This window comes from Onychostruthus taczanowskii, unplaced genomic scaffold (assembly GCF_017590055.1).
Source record: "Onychostruthus taczanowskii isolate IOZ18803 unplaced genomic scaffold, ASM1759005v1 scaffold18, whole genome shotgun sequence".
Lineage (NCBI taxonomy): Eukaryota > Metazoa > Chordata > Aves > Passeriformes > Passeridae > Onychostruthus > Onychostruthus taczanowskii.
In genome coordinates, this window is record NW_024499017.1 from 5,512,674 (window position 1) to 5,520,869 (window position 8,196).

An 8,196-nucleotide genomic window follows, 5' to 3' on the forward strand; every position below is an offset into this window, starting at 1 on the left:
GTGCAGGTCTGAGCTAATTAAACATCATTATTAACTGAATGTGTTAATTAAAAAAAAAATCAGTATTTTACCTAAATATAATTTATCCAGAAAAATTTAAAGCTTCTCACATAATATGAACACTTATAAACAATGGGCAAGGAAATCCTCTACAGGCAGAACTGTCTTGTGCAGAAGTCAGACAGTTAAGAAAACAAAAGTTTAGTTTGACTGTAAATTGTTGCATTTGTTTGCCATATGCAAGGGGAAACAACAATGAACAGAAAGGTAATCTGAAGAGCAGCACTGAAAAGGATCATGGAGTGAGTGCCTGCAGGATCCTTTCAGCGAGTGGATCCAGCCATCACAGAGGGTTTGGCAGAGAACATCTGACTGTAACTGCAGGAAGAATTCTGAGACAGCAGGTTACTTCTTATGTGTACATTCATGCTAAATGACAGAACAAGTCTTCCAGCAGAGCCATGAACCTAAAAAAAAACCCCTGAGATCAGTTTTTATTCTGTTCAGAAAACAAACAAAACTGGCCCTCAGATTGTCAAAGAATGAGCAGTTAGAAACAATCATATTTATTTATTTGCCTTTCAGAGTATCCAAATAAGGTCTTTTAAAGCCTAACCATAATGTAAGAAGAACAAGAATTTTTGCTTTTTTAATGCAGACTTTTTTTGGTGACTCATTCACAAGCTAAGACAGTTCATAGGGACCACAAATGTGTTCTTAACAACACCTTAGCATCATGAAAGCAGGAATAATAATGATACCTGAAGAGTAAGTTTAAGACACAAGTAGTTTATAAGTCTTCCCCTCATAAAAGTCACAAAGAGTGGACCCAGTTACAATCAAATTTAGAACAAAATGAGGGTTTTACAAGCAGCAGCATTAAAGGGCCATGGCATAAGACAAAGCACAAATAGAGTGAGTGTGTACAATGAAAGAATGACACAGGAGAGAAGACTGAAGCATTGAGATGACCCAAATACCAAAGCCTCTGATGCATATTCAGTAAACACTACACTTGGATATCTCAGAAGAGTTCCCAGCATCATTTCTCAATCTGGCTATTCCAGTTGAGCATCTGGGTAGGATAACCTTTGGCAAAGAGGTAGGTTCTGAGGTGTTGTTTTCTTTGGCATCTTGTCTATTTCAGGAGGACTTACAAGAAGATAATGTTAAAATGCTGTAGGTTTGAGATTTGCAGGATTCAAATGCTATGTAGTTCAGTTTTATAAAGGCTGGGCTGTTGTGCATGAGTGCAGCCAATGATTTAATCATCTTGCTCTCATTACAGTGAGTGAGTATTGTGCCTGTTTGTAGTTCTACAAACAGGCACAATACTCACTCACTGTAATGGAATACTTTAAGTTACAAAAAATTATGGTGTCCCTTTTCCATTTCATGGATTTGCAGTTGAACTGAGCCTTCCTTTTTATTTTGTTTGTTTTGTTTTGTTAAAAAAAATTGTTTCTTCAAATGCTCATACCATGCTATTTTGGGAAATATTCACAACATTCATTATGCCATTAACGAGATGACTAAACAAAAGTTACCACAGCTTCTGGCCTTAGGCAATTTCCATAAAGTGAGTAGTGTCAAGCACCTGTGCTAGTTAAATTCTACCAAAGAAATTTATTGATTCATTACCCAATTATTTATACAGTGAAATCTTAAACAGTTATGATGCAATAATTCATGTAAATTGGAGCAAGAGGAAGAACTCCTAGACTGCAGAGAGCTTAGGGACCATACTTGTAACAAGTGCCCTAGTCCTCATCCCAAGCAGCTGTGATCTGTTTTGGAACACCACATCCTAAACAGTGTTAAGACAGGGTGGAGGAATGCTAAACCTCCAGGTCTGTCAATTATGTACCTGCAGATAAGTAGTTCTAGTAAGCTAATGATGAAATGTCAGAGGCTGCATTGCGTGACCTTGCTGCGAATGTGTGGCAGAGGTGAGGTTTTAATAAACACCTTTCAAAACCTTCACACACACCAAGCAAAACTCAAGCTCTTCTAGGCAAAGACTTGGTGAACACACCCTTGGGCTCGCTCCCTAAGGATACCTGTCCCAGGGTGAGGAATACTGCAGCCATATTCAGCAATCCCCCGAAGAAGTCTTTCCTCTAGGACAGCATAACATGAATGTGTTTTCCAATGCCATGCTTGTCTCCTGGATTTTTCCAGCAGAAAGTGGGCAACATTTTAATTGGCTTGATTCTGAGTGTTGCCTTTTCTCTACCTGGCAATTCTGGAGTGTGAAAATATGCATCTGGGCACAAATTGTCAACAAGAATTTTTTTTTAAAGTCCTTGACCGAGTGCTGTCTTTCAGTTGCAAAGCTGATTTGAATTCATTTGGAGATTTTTTTTTTAGTTGGGTTTTTTTATTTTAAAGTTGCAACAACATGTAGATTAAAAGCATCTGAAACATACAGATTGCTACTGATTTCCTGTAAGTTTTGGTATAATCAAACCTGCTTGGAGGCCACTTGAATGGAGTGCCATGGAAGAAAGACTTCTGAATGACTGCAGTAAATGTCAGTGGGCTTTCAGTCATCTAGGAAAACACTCTGCTTAAGGTGAACTATATTCCTTGAATTTGGTCATTAGCATACTGAACTGGAATTAAGAACATTGCCAGAGAAGAGAACTTCATTCTCTGCTGTGGAAAGCAGCCAACTAACACAGAGGACATAAAAAGTGGAGAATTTACCTTGCTTTCCCAACAGTTTTCCCACCACCAGTTGTATAACCCCTTGCAGACCAAAAGAGCCTCTCTCAACCTTAAAAAATTTACCTGGGCTAGAATCCAGCATGAGTGATATGAAGAGAGCACCTAAAAAAGTGAAAGGAGGTATTTTTATTAAAAAAAATAAATAAATTCTGCTTATGGAACTTCAATACAGTTCAAAAATTATTAATAAAGTAGTTCTAACAGATCTTGCAGTAATCAAGGGGCTGAGTTTCAGCTTTCATTTGGAGGCTGCCAAATCAAAACCATCTGAAACTCTATTCATTACAGCCCCAAAACTTTGGAAGACAATGAAAAGAACACAAAGCATTGTTTATTACACATGGTTTCATCAACTGCATATTAGTTTGAAAGGCTGGGTTTTTGAATGTTTGAGATGGTAACATTGCAAACAAGCTCCTCAGATCAGGGTGAACATTGCAGTTCTTTCACTTCTGCTTGGCACTTACTTCCAGTAACTTTTTTCATGGCTTAGTCCATGGAGATCACTACCATCACTTCTGTGAAAGTGATGGGAGAACAGGGACACACACAGCAGGAGGGACACACAGGCAGTGTCCAGAGGGGCGAGAGAGCCCAGTGCTGTGTGCCCTGTGCTGCCTCTGTGCTGGCTTTCTTTGGAAGGCACCATTTCATCTGTAGCAAAGACACTGGAGCCAAAATATAGTAATAGTCCTATAGTTTAAGAAAACATTGCAGTAATGCAGCATTATCTTTTGGGATTGATATTTTGATTCTTTTAACTTGTCAGTGATCAATCTATTTTAATACAGGCAAACAGAGTTCACTGAAAAGTAAACAGTTCTAATAATATCGCTGGAGGTACTTTTTTGACTTTTGCCTTTTAAAGCTGAAAATAGCAGTGTGGCATGAGTCAGAATAGCCTCTACTGGGTGGACTTTGTTCTAGTGTGCTCTTTCCAGGAAGTGGCAACAAAAATAAATGACCTGTTGCAAATTTCCCGATTGTACTGCGAGAGACAAAAAAGCCCCCGGGGCTTGTCCATGTCCTCAAGTGACAAATATTCCCATTTCCTCTCAGCTTCAGTGGCACAGGAAAGCAGCTCCATGGCAGACACTGAAAAGGAAACATTTTTAATTTATGCAAAAGCTGATAACCCCTAACACTGGCAAGCCTGGGGAAAAGCCCATGGTTTTCCCAGCTTACACAAATGCCAGCTGTAGGCTCAGGTCCTGGATTGTGAGGAGCAACTGGCATTAAGTGTGTTTGCACATCTCCAGGACATGTTTTCCTCTTAAAGCAAAATACAGCAGCAGACATTTGGCAGTGTGTACACCAAGTCCAGAGGCTCTCTGGATTAATAGTCAGGGGTGTGCTGCCCCTCAGAAGCAGCTCAGGGGAATGAAGGAAGGCACAAACAGAAGTCAGTGAAAGTCAGAGGGGAATTTCTGGGCCACAGCTCAGAGGGTGTGGGAATATCCCCAAGCACCAGTACATGCTGGCAACAACCAGGTTGAAAGGAGCTCTTCAGGAGAGAACTTTGGGGTGGGAAGCAGCTGAATGTGAGCAGCAAGGAGCCTTTGTGGCAGATGATGACAACCACCCTGGGCTGTGTTCAGAAAAACTGCCACTAAGTCAAGAGAGATCTTGCTCAGCACTGGTGAGACCACATCTGGGGTGGCATCCCCTGCTCTGGGCTGCCCTGTGCAGGACAACATGGAGTAAATCTAGCAAAGGGTCAGGAAATTGATCAGATAATTGGAGTATCGGACATGGGAGGAGAGGCTGGGAGAATAAAGATTGCTTAGCTTCATGATAAAGCTCAGAGGGATCTTTCTGATGTACATAAACACCTGATGGGAGGAAGCAAAGATGGAGCAAGACCCGATGTTGCCCAGTGAATGCACAAAAAGCAGTAAGAAGAAATTGGAAGTACAGGAAACTGCTTAAACATAGGAAAACACCTTAAAGGTGATTGAACAGTTAAACAGGTTGTCCAGAGAGGTGGAAGTCTTTAGAGGTGTTTAAAACCCAGCTGGACATGGTCCTATAACCACAGATTGATTGAATTCTTTGTTTTTTTTTTTTTTTTTAAAACAACTTTCTGTAAAGTAACTGTGAAGTTTTGCTTTAAGAAAGGATGTGACATCAAAGACTTTCTTGTGCAATGTCCAACATTGTTTTTAGCATTGCACAATTAGAAAAAACCTCCACCGGACCTGTTAACCCCATTTGACTTGAAGTCTTACATATGGCTCCATCATATAACCAAAATAAGCTTATCTAACAGCTTTATAAATGTTTTTTCCTGCCCCATGGCATTATGAGGAAATTGGGGTCAGGGGCTCATGGGTTTCATCACTACTTTTTCTTGCTTGCTTGTAGATAACAATTGCTTAATTTTCCTGTTCTATATCTCTAATAGGGTCAAAAATTACTTGTGCTATACCTGGTCTCACTTAGCAATGGAACTGGTGACTTTGCTGTGCTACTGTAACTGTAAAAACTCAGTTCCTGACACTTTCAAAGAGAACCAGTTGATTCTCTCTGCAGTGAAATAAAAAGGAATAAAGCTATAAGAAGTGGTGATGATAAGAATAGGCAGAAATATTAAGTCCTGACACACCAACAAAGCAGCTGAGGGTTTGAGCTTAAATGCAGTTCCTGAGCCAGTGGGCAGAGCACATCAGTGAAGGTCCCAGATGAGGTTGATGAGGACTGGGGGATTCTTGTTGCTCTCAGGCCCTGACAGAAGATAAATCCCAGTCACAGCTTATCTTCCCTTAAAGGGAGGCTCTTTGAAAGTACTGTGTTTGTATTAAAAGGTTCAGTGTAGATTTACTGGGCTGTAATGAATTTTTAATCTGTAATTGTTTAGTAGGCTTTGGTAGGATCTGTTTCTGAATGTCTAACGCTGATCTTGAAAAGAATAATTTTCATAGCATTGTAAACCATAATGCTGCTTTCTTGCAGTTCTCCTTAGATGTTGGCCAAAGCTACAGAATTGAATACTGTTATCTCTTCTGAAAAAGTGTCTGATTTTAGTGCTCTGGCTTCTCCCTTCTCTTTTTGGTGATAAGCCTAAAAATGCATATTTTGACACACTAGTGAATAAGTTTTGTTCCTTTTAGCACTCCTTTTAGGGAGTGTTTCACTGACATTGGAAGTTTTGTGTCTGTAATTTGCTTCTAGAAAAAATAGTTATGATTTATTTAGAGGAATTTCATCAGCTGGTAGGAAACCATGAGGAAAGTATCAGAGAAAAGACGTTTCTCTAAATAGTTTCTAATAGGCTTTGTATGAGCTAGCTCTTCCCAAAGCAGGAGTTAAGTCTCTGGAGACCAGGAGATTAAGTTTTTTTCTTGTGTATGACAGTAGGTCAGGTCAGTGTGTAAAATCACAAAAGCCATGCCTAGGATCAGGTTTGATGTGAGAATGATGCCTAGAAAACTCTTCATGTGACTGTTTACCAAAGCCATTTCCAGACTTCAGTGCTGCTTGGCAGATGGAGAAGAGCTGAAGGATTCCCATTCCCTGTTCAGGAACCTCTCTGTGCAGGCACACAGTGGCCACTCAGTGGAGCCTGCTGGCCACCACTGGCCTGTGGTGCTGGAACTAAAATACTCCCTGTACAGAATGAGTATAATGAAATAAAAATAAATACTTAAAGGTGAATAAAGATGCTAAAAAATAAACCAACCTTGCCATGTGAATGTACTATATTGAGGTTTAGACATATTATATCCCATTTGCTACTCTGTTTTTTCTCCAAGAAAATACTTTGAAAAATCAGTGTACATGCTGGATCTCAAAGACAACAGTGCTTTAGTTTGATGAGGTATGTGTCAGTTTGAGAATTAAAAAACTTTGCTTATTTTTCAAGCCACTGAGTGCCCAGTGTCATATTCCACAAGAATAAAAGGTGTTGAATGAAATTTATGTTACCTCCTTGCAACTTGATATAATTTAGTTTTGTCCAGTAGCCACATTACTACTACTTTTCTCTCATCCTTTGAGTACTGGGAAAAATGTGGTTTTGTTTCTTTTCTGCTATTTCGTAAGTGGGGGTTTTGGGTGAATTTTTGTAGCTTAACTTGCAAACATCCACTTCGAGCATGTGGGAGGTAATTTTAGTTTCACTTTAGAGGGAAAGCTCTCCCTTTCAGCATTGGGGAACAGAACTGCTTTTCCTTTTTACCAGCTCCACTTACAAGTTGAATCTCCAGATGCTTAGCAGTGTTGTCCATGTAAGGAGGAAAATAAGGACTACAGCAGTTTAAAAAACCAGGTTGGAAAACTGTTGGTTTGTTTTAGGGCCTGGAGCAGTTCACATGTTGAGAACAGTGTCTTCCTTTCTGGGCTGTATTGAGTAGCTGCTGCTTTCTCTTGCTTCCCACAAATTTGCTTTCTCTTCCCTGTTTTTACCTCATTGCTTGTGAAGATTATAAACTGCAGCTGAAGCAAGGCTGATCTGCATTTACAGTGCTAGGCACAGAGAGGTTCTGAAGGAGATCAGAGTCTCTGCAGCAGTGCTGAACAAGCAGGTTAAAAATGAAATTACAGAGATACACCAAGCTGTGGCACTACCAATAATGGCAACAACAGTGAGATTTGTAGGGGAGTGGGGGTGACATGGTAAACAAGAAAACAGTATTTTCTAACATTATCTAAGGAGATATTGAAGCAGAGAGGCACATGTGGACTGCATTTGGAGCTCACAGCAGAGTTGGTAGGTAAGGAAGGGAGCAGAAATAGTCACTTCTGAGGTCAGAAGAGATAATTTCTGTAAGGCTTTAGGAGGCAGAAGGATTAGAGGGTTCCAGCAGGCATCTGGGAGGGTTCTGGGTGTGGGCAAAGGCTGCACAACAGCAGGAGCCTTGACTGCAAAGTGCCAGATCAGCATGAAGGATTCTGAAGAGAAGGTGTCCCTCCCCTGTCTGAGGGTTAGAACAGCTTCCAGGGCTCTCTCAGGTGTGTCAGACACAGCTCTGCCTGTGGTACACACATTGCCAGGGTAAGGATGGAAATTATCCCCCTGTGCCCCCAGGAGGTGCTGATTGTGCTGAGGACTGAAAGGAAGCATCCAGGCTGCTTAAAACCCTCTCCATGTGCTGCAGGTTGGATGGGACTTCTGGGGTGGGCAGATTCAGCCTCCCTGGCTGTGATGGGCACTGAGGATGAAAGTGGTTGCAATACTTTGTGTGATCCAGAGTGTAAAACAAAACAAAAAACAAAAAAACCCAAAAAAAAAAAAACCCAAAAAACCCCCAAAAAAACAAAAAAAAAAAAAAAAAAGAAAAAAAAAGAAAAGACCAGGCCTGTCTCATTTTAGTCATGGGTGGTGGTGGGAAACTTATTTGTAATTCAGAAATCTAAAACCTATGTAAAAATGGTAAAAGCAGGAATCTGATTGCCTGTATAAGCTGAGGATGAAAAAAACACAATAATTCTGATGTAGCCATGGAGACTAATAAGCAACGTCAGCTG